The sequence below is a fragment of the Leiobunum rupestre genome, chromosome 11, assembly GCF_980474605.1.
Source record: "Leiobunum rupestre chromosome 11, qqLeiRupe1.1.hap1, whole genome shotgun sequence".
NCBI lineage: Eukaryota > Metazoa > Arthropoda > Arachnida > Opiliones > Sclerosomatidae > Leiobunum > Leiobunum rupestre.
This window is the reverse complement of record NC_143394.1, coordinates 47243582-47261221: the sequence shown is the minus strand read 5'-3', so window position 1 is coordinate 47261221 and position 17640 is coordinate 47243582. Positions and strand designations below refer to the sequence as shown.

The following is a 17640-nucleotide window of genomic DNA, read 5'->3' as shown; positions in this document are numbered from 1 at the left end:
TCCATCTCTTCCCAAATGCTCTTCTTTATTTGCTTTTTTGATCTTCGCGCGAATGGTTTTAGCTTCGTAGAAATCGTTAGGTTATTTTAGTCTACGGTTTCTTCATTAAGAAATCAATGGCTTAAGACTTTTCAGGATTTTATTTTTGCGTCTTCTTTTCATTTGCGCGTTGGCGTAACGATGTTAAGGGTACGTGAGTGTGTAGCCAGACCTGTAATTTTCTACGGATTTGAAGAAGCTGATTCGTTCCCTAATCCACTAAACGTAGGCCACTTTGGCGAAATTATGTTTTCATAGTAGAGAAGGATTCGGGATCGAAAACTATCGCAACTGCCTCTTTTGGTGGTCGTCGAAAACTAGTTAGGTAGCGCCTATTATTAGAAATATACGAATTATACTTGGTTTTGCGTTTCCTCCATGATAACACGGATAATATTTCTCTAATTTGACAATAACCGACGCTAGATCATAGACGCTACCTCATAGCGCCAACTAGCCTCGATTCGGTCGCTAATCTATTTCCTCTCGCTGCCATTACATTCTATATTTGTAAAATATTGTTTATAAATATAAGTAGTGTAAATTTTATCGTTAGGTGGACTAATACAAGTGGTATAATTTAAACCGCGATGTGGTTTGTCGGAAACAGACCTCTAGTCGGGATGGAGACTGGAGACCCGGAGACCTGGACACTGGGGGCCCAGGGCCGGACTGGCTAGTAGTTGGCCCCACCGGCTATGCAATCGTGCTGGCCCGATTTCCTATTAATGCCACATTTTGGAAACTGGAGGCCCAACCATCCATTGGAAACTGGAGGCCCAACCATCCATTGGAAACTGGAGGCCCAACCATCCATTGGAAACTGGAGGTCCAACCATCCATTGGAAACTGGAGGCCCAACCATCCATTGGAAACTGGAGGTCCAACCATCCATTGGAAACTGGAGGCCCAACCATCCATTGGAAACTGGAGGCCCAACCATCCATTGGAAACTGGAGGCCCAACCATCCATTGGAAACTGGAGGCCCAACCTTCCAGTAGAGCCTGGAGACCAAAAGTGTTGCTGACCATGCATCGGCGGCTCAGGCCTCCAGTTTAGAGCTCGGGGAAATGGATAAATTAACCGCCAAAATTTCAATTAATCATAAAAATTTCGATTAACGCCGAGCCCTACTCCAGTTTCAGTCTCCGAGACCGGAGACCTACGATTACTACGGAGACTAGAGGTTTCTAATTGGGATGGTGACTGAAGGATCAGAGATTGGAGCCCCAGCCTTTCAGTGGAGACTGGAGACCAAAAGTGTTGCCAGCCTATGGTCGGAAAAGTACCGCGTATTGGAATCCACGTTGAGTTAGCAAAGGTGCATCTTTCATTTTAATGGTCTATATGGCTACTTCTCTGATAAAGTTATTTACACATATGAGGCTAATCCGCGTTGAGATTTTAGACGGTGGCGTTAATTAATTCGTGGTATGTGTCTCATTCGCTTATCTAGAACGCGTGGAGTATTCGGGATATGTAAACTAAGACTAATTAGTGACGTTTCAAAGTTTCCGTCTGAGCGGTAATAACCCAATGTCGTAATTGTAAACCCATAATAAGGAAATTTTCGTTTTGAAATTAACGCGTTGCAACTCGAAATGACATCGAATCAATCAGGGGAAATCGATGTATCGCCATCCGTGGCTTCGCTCGGGAAACCCCGTATGTGCGGGCACTCGCGTAATTGCGTACAGTTTGGCGCGAGCTAAATCCGTTGGAAAGAAAAGTTATCCCCCTGAAGTTTCGCTGAGAGTTTCGAGGTACGAAAGAGGGTCCGGATCTAATGTCCTCAAAGAGTCGTTCGGATAAACAGGGGCAGGGACACGCTATAGCCGACTCGGATTGTGTCCGCTCTCGTTTTCTCAAAATCTTAGCTTTCTCCCCGGGTTGGAATATCGTACGCCACTAAGACGGCTGACGTCGCGGCCTCCGAGAAAAGACATTTGAGAAATGAAGTCGGTACTCTTTAGACTAAAATGTTGCAGCCCTTCATTTCAATAGGAGACGCGAGAGGGAGCCAGCGGCGGTGACACGAAAACCCCGTCGCCTCCTTAGCCTCTCCTTATCCACCCGAGTACTCTCGATCCTGTTGGGAATACGGAGGAGTACTGGCCTTAACCTAGGCATCCTTCACCCGATCCGCCATCTTCCCGTACGCAGTCAGCTCAACTTTATAAGTCTATCTTTAGCCTTAGTCCTATCCATTTCGCAATAAGGTACGGTAGAGGTGGCCCCTACTAGAGGCTCTTGACAGAAAGACACCCCCAGGAAACACGAATCCGCTTCCCCTCCGCATCGAAAACAGTTCCCGAAATCCAAACAAGCTCGCGGAGAGAAAAAATTGGCGCTGGATATGGAAAAATAGAAAAGAACGGCGGCTGGAGGAGGTAACCCGGATTTTTTCATTTTAAAAATAGGAGTTCTGGCGCTATTTCCACAATACCGTGGGCCCCTCCGCCTCGCTTTAGAAGCGCGCAAAGTGTTTTCATAGTCGGACAGGTTTTTACTGCAGCGGGCTCGCTCGTGGACTACAATCTTTCTCTTTTTTTTGGGTGCCGGTCGTCGCTTTTGAAAGGCGAGCCGAGTGTGTCTCGAAATGATAAATAGCTCCTTCCTCCCTTCTTCTCTCATTCTCTCGTCTCATCCGCGTTATCCAACTATGGCGCCCTACGACTAAAAGCCGACGCCGACAGCGACCTCCCTCGCCAAAAATCTAGTCTCTCGCTAGTATTTTCGTGTACACAAACGCCTTTCCATTTTAGTAAGGAGACGAAATATTAATAGTCGCGTCTTTATGCCGAAATATGTACGTATTTTCGCCTCGTTCCGAGCTGGTAGATTTAGCTCTATTTCTCACTTCTCGCACGCATTTCGGGTCGTCTACCAACAGAATGAGAGAGAGAGTCTGAGAGAGCTAGTATGCATTTAGAATACCCACTTTAAAAGGAAAAGGAATATGTATAGCGTAAGCCAAATAAAAATCCTTGTCGCGACGATTCTGTTGGTTTTTTAACTTCTTATTTTGCACGGGGATTTAAATAGTGTATGACGTTTGGTTTAACGAGTGCATTCTCCGTAAACAAAATGTAACGCTAAAAATAGCTGCGAAACTATATAATAGCTTAAAAATGTTTTTTTTTTAAATTTCTATATCTCCATACTATAAAAACATTGATGGTAGGCCTAAACTCGTTGGGATAACTTTTCGCGTTGTTGGTTCCAGATGCTCGAACCGAAAGCGCTGGTCGCCGAGTGAGAGTTTATGGGCCTAAGTTCAGCGGGGAATTTTTAGCCAAGATTCTCCCTGGACTCCCGAGGTTAAAGTTTGTGAGACCATCACTGTTATAAGATATTCATTTATTGAAATGTTTTTCAGTAACAGCAACCCGGTTTACAGTGCCGTATTTCCGCCTAGGCCAACCTAGGCCATGGCCAACCTAGGCCATGGCCTAGGGGCCCATCCTTGGAAGGGGCCATCCAGTGACCGTAATTACTGTATTCGAAGGCATAAATCTATGATATCAATCGAAATTTTTATTGGAGTAATTACTAGGTAGAAGATTTTGTTTTAAAATTAGCAACATTTCTGCCTGGTAGTTTACGGACGCAGCCTTAAATCGAAATGTTGCATAATTATCGCGTATTTAGTCGACGATTGTTAAGAGGTTTTATTTAGTAATATAACCGTAGAGTTCAGACCATAGATATAAGAAATGTATATAAAGGTCTAGATAAATTTCGGGGCGTCTAAGCCTAACATAAAATACGGAATTGACACCTAGCAGACACCGAGGAAGGCACGTGACCAAGAGCGCGAGCTCTCTTAGCATTTTAGTACTAAGTACTTGACCTTTCCGCAGGCTGTAGTCTTTAGACACCATCTGTTGGTGACTTTTAGTATAATTTTTAAGCAGGACACAATGGCTCTCGCGACGATAGTACGAGCTTTCTTACCGATAGATAGCGCCTTATAGGATAGCCTGCAGAAATTACGCGTTTCTGCTAGCTGTCACCTCCGTATTCACTCCCTTTGAAATATTTTATCTAGACCTTTATATACGTTTCCTATATCTATGGTTCAGACTTCTACGCTGAATCAGGGAAATTCAGGCACCGCCTAGTTCCAGGGATAAGAGTAAATGCAGCGCGTGAAAAGGGGGCCCAGACTCCTTATCTGCCTATGGGCCCAGGATCTCTAAGTTCGGCCCTGCCGGTTTAGTCACCCCCGTTTTATGACTTAAGTGTCAAACGGGTACCATGGATTAGAAATATTTTAAGTGTTGATTTATTATTGCGTCCTCTCGTTGCCGAGAGTTTGTGTTTCCCACTCGATTATGTTTTCTGCCGTATGTCTTAAGACATCAAAGAATGTACCACGGTTTCAGTACAGACCAAATGGTGCTACTATAAATATAGTTCGTGGAGCCTGACTGGCAAACTTGGGTGTCACGTGAAGTTTGACGGTGGGAGTTTTAAAACGTTGCGTGGCGAGTGGTGATTGGGAAGCTTCCGACTGGTCACGTGACCAGGGTTTGGTACAAAAGAAAAAGTTGGCGCGAAGAGAATGAGTTGTTCGGGATAGAAAGGAAACCATCTTTCAGGACTAACAATTTGTTAGAGTCGCGCTTGACCTGCAAAAAGTAACATCGAGTGCGGTCCAAGTCGTGCCTTGAAGCGCCGGCTGGTGTACATAAAATTCCGCCTTTACATTGAACGGACATCACCCAGTCTTGTCGCCAGCGCCAAGCAGCAGCCGCGAGACCGAGTTAGCACCATAATGCGCTGAAAAACATGGACAAGGACAATATTTGAGAAATCTTTGTTACTCCTCTGCTATGTAATAATAAAAAATTATAATCAGCTAGGCTAATACCCAAGCTTTATTTGATGCGGCTAAAATGTGTTGCGTTTCCAATATCATTTCAGTATAATATTTAAAATAAATAATAATATAATATCAAGAATGTATTTATTTACTTTCAGGGAGAATGAATATGTTGAGACGATCGACGGACACGTTGAGCCCCTACCCCCTTCACGCTAGAGGGGGGGGGGAGAAAAAGGAGGCGGTCTTATTTTTTGCGTCCTCGTAGCAGCGTTAATCGCGTCGAAAAACGTAATTTTTAAGAACCAATGAGATTGCAGGGCGAATTGGATTTATTTTAAACGGAGGAGCATACCGGGGGCCCCAACGGGTGGAATTAGAGAAACGCTAAAAATAATCTCAGCATATTCATTCTCCCTGAGAATAAATAAATACATTCTTGATAATATCCAATATAATTCAGGTGTAATATATGTCTGCCCTTGTATGTCAATACCCCTGCGTGTTTCCAATGTTAGTTTTTATTTTAATGTCATATTAACTTGTTTCTATTCAATTTATGACTATATTAGTGTTATGAAACCCATTTGATATTCTAATAATAATAATAATAATAATTAAAATCATCACAAAAATTTAATTAAATGTGTTCCTGGCTGCGTCAAGATATTAATAATTATCTCGATAATTATTAAAATGTCTACCTTCCAGCATTTAATCTGATTTAGCCAAAACGTAATATTTTTTTCAAGTGGGTTTTAAAGTTTTATCCTGAATAACCAAAATCATAAGTAACACTAATTTGCAATATTCCCGAGCCAAAATATACTACTACTGAGGACGATATTATTCTACTCAGTCCGGTTTTAGGTCCAAGTCGGAGCTTAACGAGAGTGTTAGTATCGAAAAAGGTTCGGTAAGAAAATAAGCATTAAAACAATTGTAAGTGTCATACTTAATGGAAATACGTTACTTATACTTAAAGGGGAACGGTCAAGCTTTAACCAGTTAGATAGCCCTATAGCCCATTAAAAACTAAAATTTATGGCGAAAACCGCATCAAAAATATTGAGTGGTTAATTTTTAATAAAATAAAGAAATTTAGGGAAATCGAAAAGCGGGCGTCCGCCGCGACACCTGGTGAGAAGTCGGTGAGCCGGAAAAACAACGTAAAAGCGCGCGCTGCTGAAGACGCGAAAAATTGGTTTCGCACGCGCGGCGCGTTCCAGTTATAAGAGACCTAAGCCTAAATTGCGCGATTTTAAAAGTTAGGATAGTTTCGCAAATCGCTCATACGGCAGCCCCTAAGATGGCGGTGAAAATTCAAACCCAAACCCCTGGCGTTATTTTTCGTTTCAACTTTTTGGGCCAAAAGCTATTTTTCAAGACAAAAAAAGGTACGTGTTAGTATATTGAACGGTTTATTAATCTTTTGATACGGAAATAAGGCCATATTTGGAAAAGCTTGGCCGTTCCCTTTAAATTGTATATATTGTTTTCGTTAGGAATATTCCATAATAAGTTGTACTGTATAACATAATATTTTTATTTGGTTTATATTATTTTACTTTTTAACTATTTTAATTGATTTTATACTCTTACGTTGTATAAGTATACAAAGGCACAAATCATCTCGATTTAGTCCCTTACCTCTATGTAAAATACCTATTTGTTTATAAATAAAATTGAATTGAATATTGAATATTTAAAGGGAATATAACATATAGTATTTCTGCACCCCATCAAATAGTAATATCTTACAAGTGTTAGCGGTTTGTTTACCTTTAACATATTAATTATATTAACGAATGAAACATCACTGGTAAAAGGACGTTGAAAAATCGGTTCTTTTTGGAACCAATCGAACTAGAGGTCGGTAACGGTTAATCATTATCCATCTTCAAATTGATTTTTTCGGGAATAAATGTAAACAAAGAAATTCACCGGTTAATATTTCGGAAAACGTTTAAAAAACATGTATTATTCATAAAATTTTAGCTTTTTATCGAAAAAAACGTCGTTTTTTCGAGTAACTTTACAAATTTATCAAAAAATTAATCGGATAATACAGAAATATAAATTACTTGATCAAAACATTTTACGAATAATTTGGAGAGCTTTATCTATTGAATAAAAGTTAACCATCACCGACCTCTAAATCGAACTTAAAAAGGATCCTTTATAAAAAGGAGCAAATATAAAAGGCTGGCATCGGACAACTGGGGAGATGCGAATTTAAATAATAAGAACTCCACTATCAATATTACATGGTATATAGTGGAGACCGCATCCAGTATTTTCTGAGGGAATACCCACTTGAATGAAATTCGGAATACATTACAGACGTGGAATGCAATTTTCTTTTGTTTCAAAGAACCCGGGGCTCATCTTCTTCTTCTTTTTGAATTTTGATCGGATTTCTCTACTGGTGGGAAACGACCCGCAATCTCCCCCTTTTTGCTTGAATTTGATTTCCCTTCCCATATAGTTCAACCGATGTTTAGCCGGTTGTATTGATAAAGGCGAGAAGGGATTTCCACCTTTAAAATCATTCGTTCACTATCTACGGAACTATTTGCTATTCCGCCCGGATTTACTGGATATCTTTTTTTTTTGGTTCGTCAATTCGTCATGGACCACGAATATTTCGATTGTGAGATTTGCCTTAACCCCTTCTCGCGGATAAAATGCGGTTCGCGGTTTTCTCGCCTTTCTTCGAGTAAAATTGAAGACAGCTGATAGCGAATAATTTAAACGGAATTATACCTAAATTCTTTCTCAAAAAGATTTAGAAATAATTTTGAATAATTTAGATTATTTTTAGTAGCCTAAAAGGATTTGGAAGAAATTGTCTTACCCTAATATAATCGAGGGGTCGGACACTTGCCATTATTTTGTACGGGATTTCGTAGAGATTTTGGCGATTTTATCAATACTTTTTGAAGTGATTTTGGGATTTCAATGTTAATTTGCCATAGAGAGAGTTAAAAGATTTTGCGATTTTAGACAAAGTGTACGGGATTTTGGTAAATGTCCGACCCCTCGAATATAATCTTGGTTTAACACCAGATTTTAGTAAGATTTTAATATTTTATGTAAAAATTAATTTATTGTACTCAATTTTTCCCTTTTACCAATACCATCCTGTTGAAAAATAGTACCAAGAACTCGTTTAAGATTTCTGCCGATTTCAAATTTAAACATTTCTCATTTGAAAATGTTTACACAATCATCGAAAATCTTTGCTTTTTAAAATAATTTCAACGTTTAAATCGTTCAAATAAAATGTAGGCTTAGAAGTATAACTTACGGCACTTGTACATAAAACAATGAAGATTAAAAATTGCTGACCTGACGAAGCCCCCGAATGGTGGCGAAACTAGTCGTCCGAATTTAAAATTTTTAAAGATTTAAATAAACTTTTTATTGTACAAGAAGTGGTTTTTGCAATTTTTAATCTTCAAAATGTAGGCTTTTAGTTAAAATAAAATTAACAGTAACTAAATAAAAAGGGTAAACAATAGAAATAGCACCGTTAAATTTAATAAGAAAAAAACGCAGTACTTCGGCAGACTATTCCTTCGAGGCGGTTACAAAATTATGATTGAAGAATTTTAAAAGGTTTGAACACGCGCCAAATTTAAATAGAGAACTATTACGTTAAACAATTTAGCAAATCGAAAGGGTGTTTACAATGCGTAGGAGGGTGGGGGAAATCCCTTCATTATACGTTACCTAATAATTTATCAATAACCTAATAATAATAAAAAACTATCCAACATACCTAGCGATTTATTTACTAATTGGTTTTAGGCAAAAGAGTCGGTTATCGAATATCATTTTTTTTTCCATCGAGTATTCGAGTCCAGTAATATTGAAGTTTAGTCGAGTAATCGAGTAGTTGATTAAGGGGAAACTTTCTCTTATTCGAGTCGAGTAACTAAAAAAAACCTCGAGTAATATTTTTAACGAGTTGGGTTATCGAGTACTTGATTGGTTTTATTCAAGAAATTATGAAAATAAATTTAAAAGGAGTATAAAGTAACTTTCAATGCTGAAAAATATTCCTTTAATTTAAATGAACCACTGTTTCTATAACTTTGTAGGTACCGTTTATTGCCCCCCAAAAGTTGTAAAAACTCCTCTTTGAAATTTGGAGCAACGAAAAACCAATACTCGACGATTTTAGAGATCAGCTTATTCGAGTAATCGGGTACCCGAATCTGCAATTTTTTGGTACTCGGTAATTCTCCAATTACTTATTCGAGGTCGAGTTCGAGTACTCAACCTCAAAAAAGGCCGAGTACTCGATAATGTTCGAGTACTCGTACAGCCCTACTTATTGGCTTACCTTATTAGCTAATTTCATAATCGATTCATCAAATATGTATCGCAGTTCAAAAACTATATCGAAAATATTAAGTATATCACTTTTATCAAAATATGGTTTTTTAAATAAGTGGTACGGTAGTAGTGGGAAAATTATCAGTAGTGATTACAAAAGTTCATCTTTTTAAGCGGAAAATAATTAACGACTCCGCTCACTGGCTGTAATTTACCGCTCATTTCGACTCCAATCCCGCTCTAAATTGAGTGGATCCCGCCCACTCTCGCGGTTAATATTCATTGTACCCCCTCGCGGAGAATACTAACTACGCGCTGGCTCATTCCCCCCTCAAACTTACAATACATCCTCATCTTACCGAGCGATAAGCGTTTTTAATTTATTTACCGTTAAACCCAATATTTTAATGAAATCCTTGGCTCGTGAATTTATTCTTCAAAGCCTTTTGGTACCTTTTAGCGATAGCATTCAAATTCTTCCTATACGGTATATTCCTCGCCGCTATCGGCTTTGCATAAAATGTAGGAATTCGGGCTTTGGGGAAAACGTGAAAAATTACGGATAGGGATAAGGATTTCCATGAATATTATTTCCACGTATAACCCGTTCCTTCTTCCGTCTTTATCGTCGTTTAGTTCTTCTTTAATTTTATAAATCCGTTTAGCTAGGCGCCGACCGAAACCTACTTCCCCAGCTCCCTGCGCGCTGTCTAGTGGCCATTATAAGCTAATACGTATCTAGGGCCGCGTCGCGAAAGGGGAGTAAAATATAAGCGGGCTTTTAACAATAATTCAAAGTATTGACATAATTCTCGTACCTATCTCTTTGGAGCCGTTAAAAGACTCTTATCTTAAGCCCATTCCCCCGACGCTCTTAGAATCCAGCGTTGTAGAAGGCGGGGAGTCGGCTCTTGTAGTCTCTTTTCTCCCACTCCTTCGGCTCTTTTGAAAGGGGATTTTCCCATAAGGATATCTTACGAGCCCTTCTAACGTTACACACGGCGTCATCCTCCAGTCGAAAGGGCGCTCCTCCGAAGGCTTTCAATTCCGACCTGGGTTTCTCGCTCCTAAATGCTCGTAATTTATATTTGTTTTAAACCGACCGTTATCTCGCTACAGTTCGGAGGCTGGTGGTAGTTAGTTCGGGACGTCAATTCCTCCCCATCCATCCTCAACGGCAATAAATAGAAAGCCAACGTTGCTCAGGAGGGATATGTAAAACGTATTGTATATAGATGATGAGGGTGGAATGATTATCAATGTCCCTGGTCGTTTATCAAAGCGCCGCCTCGCTGCAAGCTGGACGCCTGATGGGAAGCTCAAGAAGGTGTGATGGCGTCTCTTTAACGGATACCTCTTTAATAATCCCCGACGAGTTGAGATATCGTTGGCCTTTACGGGCGCTCTCCAATCAACTATTGACTCTCATCGGACGCTCGATATTGAGCGATGCCTTCTGTTTCTTATTCAACTGTAGCTATTAATAAGTTGGAGAAAACGTTTAACTGTGTTGGAATAAACCTTTTTCTAGGGCTGTGCGAGTACTCGAAAATCTTTGGATAATACTCGTCGATTACCGAGTACCAAAAAAATTGCATATTCCGGTACCCGATTACTCGAATAAGCTGCTCATTAAACTCATCGAGTATTTTTTTTTCTATCTCCGTTGCTTCAAAGTTACAACTTTTGGGGGGCAATAAACGGTACCCACAAAGTTGTGGAAACTGTGGTTCATTTAAATTAAACGAATATTTTTCAGCATTGAAAGTTAGTTTATACTCCTTTTAAATTTTATCTCATAATTACTTGAACATAACCAGCTAATCAAGTACTCGAAAAAAATATTACTCGATGGGTTTTTTTAGTTACTCGACTCGAATAAAAGTATTGAAGATTCCCCTTAATCAAGTACTCGATTACTCGACTCGAATACCCGAGAAAATAATTTGATACTCGATAACCGACTCAATTGCCTAAAACCACTAATCGCACAGCCCTACCTTTTTCAGATGAGGCTTCTTAAACGAGGCTTACGCAAAAAAAGTTGATTTTACCACCTATAAAAATAATTGACTTAAAGTAAATCAAACCTTACGAAAATGATAGTCAAATTTGATTCCAAAATTATATTCAAAATTGGGCAAATCCAAATACTACTTTGATCGAAAATTACTATTCAAAATGAGTCATACTGGATTCAATTACAAAATATTAAATTCAAATTTATTTCGATTTTATCAAAATTATTTGATCCAAACATATTATTTTTATAAAGAAAACGGCTTATCTTACGATTCGGGTGGTATTTACCCTCTTCGATCGATCTTAATTTAAGCCGATAATTGTTTATTTTAAGACAAGAAATTATACAATTATTCGCGACCGAAATGGCGCTATCTTCTCCGAGGTTCTATGATCTAGCACTCCTGTGAATCCATATTTAAATGGTTTCCCCCCTGTTTCAAAAGGGGTTTGTAAAATCTAGAGGTCGGGGATGGTTAACTTTTATTCAATAGATAAAGCTCTCAAAAGTATTCGTAAAACGTTTTGATCAAGTAATTTATATTTTTGTATTATCCGATTAATTTTTAATAAATTTGTAAAATTCATCGGAAAAACGATGTTTTTTCGATAAAAATCTCAAATTTTACGAATAATACATATTTTTTAATCATTTTCAAAAATATTAACCGGTAAATTTCTTTGTTTACATTTTTTTTCCCAAAAAAATCAATTTAATCATGGATAATGATTAACCGTTACCTACCTCTAGTAAAATCAAAAGGTAAATAAATATACATTAAAATATACAAATTAAAAAGTCGTTAGAAGGTTTTTTCTTAATTAAACTTATCAAAATATAAGCAAACGATGCCAAAATTATATTAAAATGCCAGTATCATTATAGTCAAATTTACGAATAACGATGAGGAAAAACTAATAGCGTCTGCTTTAGCCGCTAACTATCTAGGTTTCAATGGCGAACCAAAGGGGGCGTTGCGATAGTTTTCCGTTGTAAATTGTTACAATCTACTGTTTAAACATCGAACATTAGTTTATTATAGCTAAATCAATGAAATTTAGTTTACTAAAGATAAATCAATGAAATTTAGTTTACTAAAGATAAATCAATGAAATTTAGTTTACTAAAGATAAATCAATGAAATTTAGTTTACTAAAGATATGTCAATGAACTTTAGTTTACTAACGATAAATCAATGAACTTTAGTTTACTAACGATAAATCAATGAACTTTAGTTTACGAAAGATAAATCAATGAACTTTAGTTTACTAACGATAAACCAATGAGCTTTAGTTTACTAACGCTAAACCTCGTCTGTAGATAAGGTATTTTCTGGCAAAGACTGTCTGGAAAACCGTCCTTTTTAGGCTATTCCTTAAAAGCTTATAAAGGCTTTCATCTTGGCAAGCATATTTCGAAAATTTTAACCCCATTGTTTATGGGCTACAATTTGAATTTCGCGTCTCGAATATAAGTTCGCCTCGATTTCATCTCAGCTCTAAAATTTAATCCCTATTATCTGGTTACACAATAAGCTTTTGTTATATTCAGAACAGAGCCCATCATAGGAAGACATTTTTCATTGGCTTTGAGGACACGCTGCTGAGGTGGATGTCCCGAATGTAACTCGGCACTTCTCTCAACCGGTAGTAACCGGAGACACGTCTCCTGGTAGTAATAATACGCGCATAATCACGCGAAATAAGCTGAACAGCAACGTGACGATTTACTTGCAATAAGGACCCACGGGAAACGTCACCTTCGTAATCGAAAAGTTGTCGTCAACGAGGCCTTAGCTTATGGCTCCAATCAGACTACCAACAGTTCTAAGCTTGGCTGTCGAAGCACTGACGTCCTGGGAGGGTATAACCCAGTTTTGCTATATATATAAATACGCGGTGGTGTTGTTCCGTAGCTGGTAATTCGAACGTTCCGCTAGGTTTTTGTCCGTTTTTTAGACGCATCCTCTTGTCAATCTGAGGGATTCTCTTCGCTCATCGCGTCCGAAAACACTCTCGTTTTCGTCGCCCTTGGATATTTCAGGCTGCATCCACGAGCCTCTGGAATAAAACCGGACGTAGGCAAAGCCCCTTTACGGGAGCACCATCAAAATGGGGAAAGTGTTTTTTTTCCTCATCCCACTCCGTCTCTCCTTATAAGAACTCGCCTGTACGAAGTCTATTTCGCTCTAGCTAGTGCATTGGTAAGCGGGGGCTTTTACTCGATTTTTAGCTCGCGTCATGGAGGGAGAGAGTGCTTCATCAGGAATATACTTCCGTCCTATAGGCTACCCTCTGAAAATGCGTCTTCCCTGCTTACATTATTGAAGATTGGACTGTATACATTGACCGACGAGGTATATAGAGGGTTTTTTCCTCGAAGGATTTCCAGCCTGTAAGATTCTCGGGATACGTACGTACTAGAGTAAGCCCGCGCGGATAGTAACGGAGTCTTCGCAGGAAGGAAGTGCGGGCTAGAGATATCAAAAGGCCCTGACGAAGCGGTGTAACCATTGACAGGACATTTTCGTTGCGCGCCAGAGAAATGAAGAGAATTGGGGGGAACGTCCATCGACGTATTACGATCCGCTTGTATCTGGACAATGGTCCGCGCTGCTTCCTGGAATTGCCCGAAGCCCCCCTCCCCTTAATACCTCTTGTACGAGAGCCATCATAAAACGGAATTGGTGCAGTAGCCTCCTCTTACGCCAAGAGCCTCTATATAAATTCTCGATTTACTCTCCTTAACCGTCCGCTTCCCTGCTACGCAAGGGCCTCTTAATATTTCTCCAAGGTGTATTCAATGCGGAGTTAAACCTCTTTGGTTTCGCCATTGCAACTGCCAAAAACAGGCGCTCAATTAACATCGTTGTCATCTACCGGTTACAATCGCAACTTCATATTTTTTACTCGTGGTAAATAAATACACGAGCAAAATGCGGAGTGGTTTTTTGGGGCTAAAGCTTGAAAATGCTATTGAAGAAGAGCTATGATAAATCTAATGATGTAACTTATCCTAAGACGTTAATTTTCCTGAATGTTCCCACACTATCGTGAATTTCTAAATCAGTAACATTAGTAACTAATTTATATACAAATTTCGACTCTCAAAGGTCCTCTAAACCTTTGACACCGAAAAAAATATCGACCTGATTATGAAGTTTACACATGCGCCGCGATAGCCAACTTGGCACTGTTTGTAACTTCCCCATAACGACGATGAGTGTGGCTAATTTTATTCTTTAGACCAAGGCCTATTGAAATTTAAAACTAGTGTTGTTAATTTTCCGGAAAAATAAAATGCAGAAAAATTTCCAGAAAATTTTACCGTAAATCGCAAAAATAAAATATTGAAACATAAATTACTTTTTAAGGGTTTTTAATTTTTCTTAACTTTTTATCGATATAAAATGTCTAATAACAGTAAACATACTACAAAACATTAATAGTGTTACATTGTTAATCAGTTTAAAGCTAGTCTAGAGGTTTAATTTTACTTTTATATTCGAAAAAATGAGGCGAAAATTCCGCTTTATTTAAATTTGCAAACAATACTAGACTAATCATGGAATGAAAATACGGAAAATTTTCCGCCTTACAACATTATTTAGAACTAACGCTTACTTCGGCGAAATAATGACCAACTATGAAATCAAACCGTAAAATTGACTATCATAAACGATCGCTGCTTTTAAACTTTACTGGTATTTATCCCGTTATTCCCATTCGACCGAAATCCCATTCGACCGAAATCCCATTCGACCGAAATCCCATTCGACCGAAATCCCATTCGACCGAATCCCATTCGACCGAAAGAATTTTAAAATGTAGCCCAATTGGCGGGGTGATTTGGTATTTTATTTATAAGGTATGTACTATCGAAGATCCATGTTTAGGTTAGGTTAGGTTAGGTTAGGTTAGAGTTGGTTAAGTTTACTATTTCAGTTTTGGTTCAGTTACTTTTCTTGAGTAGGTGAAGATAAAAATATAATTCATGCTCATTCCATTTTATTTTCAAATAAATGCATAGTACAAAGATATTAAAATGGCTATCCGCTCCATTGCAAACGACTTCAGTAACTAAATTGAAAACATAGCAAAAGCCAATTTATATAGCAGCGTTCGGTCGAATGGGACACATAAAAACCGCACGTTTCGGCGGAATTCGGTCGAATGGGACACCTCAAAAACCGCCTTCGGTCGAATGGGACTAAAGCATTTATACCTAACTAGTGCTCGGCATTCGATTAATTTTTATCTATGAATAAAATAAGCTCGGCGATATTTAAATAATATTTATTTAAATAACCAAGAATAAAACTTGTAAAATGTTTAAATAATCGAAAGTGAATAAGTATATTATTTAAATAAAACAAACAATTATTTAAATAAATACCACTTTTATTCAAATTAATGCTTGGTTGCGTAAAAAACATAATTAAATAAGTTAAAATTATATTATTTTTACCAACGTTTTTTAAATAAATCGGAAAATTTGTGGATAATGAATAAACAATTCCGAGCACTATCCCTAACAACTTGTTAGTCAACTTTATCCCAGTAGTTTAAGCACATTTTTTCCCTTAAGATAAATTCGTCTCAATAGAAATAATTATAAGTATCCAGTGGGTTTTCTTTTAAAAAGGCTCTATCAAATTATATTAAAAAACAGCCCGAAGAAATGTGGTGCTATATTGGCACGTCGTATGTGTTTTTGGGGTCAGTACGGTAAATCCTCTTCATTGGATTGGATTGAGAGAGTATTAAAGAAAGCACCCCCCTCCCCCCGTGCCCCGTCGTCGCTACGTGTTCAATTTCCCGAACAAGCAATTACGGGTTTTGAGCTTCAAAGAAGAGGGTTTTACTCCGCCATAGACTATATAGAGGCAATCCTGTCTCTTCCGCAGTCGATAAACAATAACCGAGGCTCGGTATGGCTCTTTTAGCTCAGCAGTCGGATTATCGTTTTTCAGAGGGCCCACCAATCTTCCATTGGTGTCCAGCTCACGTCCGAATCTTCCCCGTCCTCCTAATCATAACGAACTGACCCTCTTTGGGAGGTGGCCGGCGAGCTCGGACCTCGGCCGGGACCCGTCTTCCCACCCGCCGTCCAGTCAACAGCCAGCCCTCGGGGTCCCTGTCCGCCCAGCCGAATTTCGACCCCGACCATTCGATTCATCCGCTTCGATAGCCCCGGCTTAGCCCACATTTTTTTTAGCGAGAGAGGGTAGGCGGTGGGTTTTCGTTTTTGGACTGGGGGTTCTGAGACGTCAAAACAGGGGAAGTGCAAAATGTCGCATTACGGGTTCGCTACGGTCATGGCCTTTTACGAATTTTGACCATTGGATTATCTCTTAATTAATATACTTTTGTAGACTTTCATTAATATTTTTCCTTTTTACACTCTAATTCGCGCAACGTTAACTTCGCAAATTTTTAACTTATAGGCGTGGTCTGGTTTAAGTAGCGTTTCGGGTATACATTACGTAATTTCCGGTACAGAAAACTTAATATGAATATAATCAAAGTTACGTTTTAGTTAACGGTACATTTGTAAAAAATAAGTTTTGGGGAATATATATATTATTTAGTTTACTAATTTTGAAACTTAAATATAACCGTACATAATAATAAACCACGAACTTTTAAAAAATCAATTTGGTTGAAACACTTACCCTTCAGCTCCTTAAGTGCAAATTGTTAAACTCCTTGATTCTGAGTCATAATTATCAACCGCGACCAACATTTAGAAGCCTCACGACGGCTGAACACTTTCAAATCTTTCATCGCGAAAACCAAAACAATTCGTTTTGAAAAATACGCGTAGCAAATCCGAAAGCGTAACTAGTTCGTCCTCCAAGAATTAATTTTCGGAGGGGAATATTTCGAAGTAACGACGACCGGAATCTTAATTCGATTCCGACGTAGTTTGGCAAACGAGCGAGAAATGAACCGTCGATTTCATTCTTTTCTAAAACTAGCTGATCTTCTTCATCTTTTAAAGATGCCGGCGCGCGCGAGCGGAGTGTAAAACTTTTCGCTGATTGAGGCGAAACTAGTTTTCGAAGAAGGGGACCCGAAGAGAAGAAACAGAAGCGAGACGCGATGGGATCGGCCGAAAGCCCGTCTCCCGAACGACTGAACGTTGCCGATTGATTCACAGACAGGATCGCGCTCCTCGCTGCTGCTGCTGGCTGCTCTCCTCTCCCCATCCTCCTCTTGAGCCTCCTCTCGCTCGAGAAAAAGGGCGACTCGCCGTGGCCGGTATTGGAATGCTGTCTCCCCAAAACCCGCCGCCTTTCCCCGATTTCAGGGACGCCGCTTCTCATCTCGTCGCGAGCCCCCCCCCTACCCCCCCCCCTCCTCGCTATAGGGGCGCAAACTTGCAGATTCGTTTCCTATAATT

General features: G+C 39.1%; 1 protein-coding gene across 1 annotated transcript in view; it reads right to left on the bottom strand.

The window, feature by feature from the left end:
- Nucleotides 1–17073, bottom strand: part of LOC149923079 (uncharacterized) — a 64887-nt gene extending 47814 nt beyond the window's left edge. The window contains exon 1 of the mRNA XM_090163123.1: nt 16910–17073. The gene's annotated coding sequence lies outside the window, so the exon portion shown is untranslated. The remainder of the gene's footprint in view (nt 1–16909) is intronic.
- Between the last annotated feature and the right edge of the window lie 567 nt (nt 17074–17640).